The 2,234-nt window shown below is 46.3% G+C and overlaps 1 non-coding gene across 1 annotated transcript; it reads right to left on the reverse strand.

Annotated features, from left to right (window-relative positions):
- Window positions 1-292: 292 nt before the first annotated feature.
- On the reverse strand, window positions 293-368 carry TRNAA-AGC (transfer RNA alanine (anticodon AGC)). Its single transcript has one exon. It is a non-coding gene; the product is annotated as a tRNA-Ala (tRNA).
- Window positions 369-2,234: the final 1,866 nt, after the last annotated feature.

Here is a 2,234-nt window from a genome sequence, read left to right on the forward strand (position 1 = left end):
CCTCCACAGCCCCTGGGAGCTCCCAAATCCTCTTTAGTCTGTCCTGGGTGGTGTGGTTGCCCTGCTGAGCATGATGATGCTTAATTTGCAGGGGAGGGGGACCTCCAAAGGCCTTTAGGTTCATGCTCCAAAATTACCTAGGTGCACCTCTACACGATGGAGGAAAACTGAACTAAGGGAGCCCGGCCCAGTTTTACTCCATCATGAGAACTCGTGAGCAAGCCCGGTGGTTCAATGGCAGTTAGCCTGCCAAAGTAGCCCTTCCCTTACACGAGATACCGGATACCCTACTTAGATATACCAGGGTCCAGGGATTGAACCTGGGACCTTTTGCATGCTAAGCAAATGCTCTACCACTGAGCTATAGCTCTTTCCCATGGTAAAGGTTCTCCTAGACTTTACCACCACTCTACCATGCGGAAAAGTCTTTATCTTTGCATGATTGCCCAGAGGGAAAATTAGTTCCCTTGCATAGGGCAGAAAGAAACACGTCTGGGAGAAATCCTGACTGAACTATTTTCTTTGACATGCTACACCCACAGAGGATTGTTGAATGTGTATGTGGTGTTGTTGTTGGGGGTTGTTAATTTTTACCCCCAGTAGGTAAAAGAGCAGAGCACTAAGGAATGAGCGCACACTCCAGTTATAGAGTAGGTAGCAGAGGATGGTTTAGTTGTTGCAGCTATTTAGAAAGAAACACACAGAGTTCCTTGTAGAACTAAATACTAAGTATTTATTGGTTAAGTACACTTGGATAGCAAAGACCTAAACCTAATCTAAAGTACTACATAATGAACAGGTAAGAAGGGAGAGAGATGTTTCCATCTTCTTTCTAGGAGGAAAGGAAGGATTGTGACTCAGCACAGGAAGTATGGAAGAGTCAGATCAGGAAACAGTTAAGGAGACCCTCACTTACTATCTCTACTCCCAATGCCCCTAGTGGTCATTAGGAGAGTTGGTGCAAAAGGTCGATGCACTGGAACGCCATCTCCAACAGGTGGGGCATTCAAAACATACAGCCTGCCCCACACACCTGCACCTTGAAATGGTACAGTCGAGAAAAAGTGTTACCCTTTTTTTGCTGTTTGTATGCTGTGAGATGAGGAGCAGAAGCAGGAAACCTGCCAGGGATGCGGTTGGGCCATTAGACAATGAGGGAGTGAAAGGGATTATTAAGGGGGATATGGAGGTTGCAGAGAAACTGAATGAGTTCTTTGCGTCTGTCTTCACGGCAGAGGATACTGAGCATATACCTGTTCCTGAACCAGGCTTTTTAGGGATGGAGGCTAGAGAGCTGAGTCTGATAGAAGTGACAAGGGATGATGTTCTAAACTGTCTGGAAAAACTGAAAGCTAACAAATCACCAGGGCCGGATGGCATCCATCCAAGAGTCCTCAAAGAACTCAAATGTGAAATTGCTGACCTCCTTGCTAAAATATTTAACTTATCCCTGAAATCGGGCTCTGTACCAGAGGACTGGAGAGTAGCAAATGTAACACCGATTTTCAAAAAGGGATCCAGGGGCGATCCGGGAAATTACAGGCCGGATAGCCTAACGTCCGTTCCAGGCAAATTGATGGAAAGCATCCTCAAGGATAAAATTGTAAACCACCTAGAAGAACAGGACCTGCTGGGAGTGAGCCAGCATGGCTTCCGCAAAGGTAAATCTTGCCTCACCAACCTTTTGGACTTCTTTGAGAGTGTCAACGAGTGTGTGGATCGAGGTGATCCAGTTGACATAGTCTACCTGGAGTTCCAAAAAGCTTTTGACAAAGTTCCTCATCAAAGACTCCTGAGGAAACTTAGCTGTCATGGGATAAAGGGACAAGTACATGTGTGGATTGCTAACTGGTTGAAAGACAGGAAACAGAGGGTAGGTATAAATGGAGAGTTTTCACAATGGAGGGAAGTAAGAAGTGGGGTCCCCCAGGGATCTGTACTGGGACCGGTGCTTTTTAATTTATTCATAAATGATCTAGAAGCAGGGGTAAGCAGCGATGTGGCCAAATTTGCAGATGATACCAAACTCTTCCGGGTAGTGAAATCCCAAACGGATTGTGAGCAGCTCCAAAAGGATCTCTCCAAACTGGGGGAGTGGGCGACAAAATGGCAAATGCGGTTCAATGTTAGCAAGTGTAAAGTGATGCACATTGGGATGAAGAACCCCAACTTCAAGTATATGCTGATGGGATCCGAGCTGTCGGTGACGGACCAGGAGAGGGATCTTGGGGTTG

The sequence above is a fragment of the Hemicordylus capensis genome, chromosome 3 (genome assembly GCF_027244095.1).
Source record: "Hemicordylus capensis ecotype Gifberg chromosome 3, rHemCap1.1.pri, whole genome shotgun sequence".
NCBI lineage: Eukaryota > Metazoa > Chordata > Lepidosauria > Squamata > Cordylidae > Hemicordylus > Hemicordylus capensis.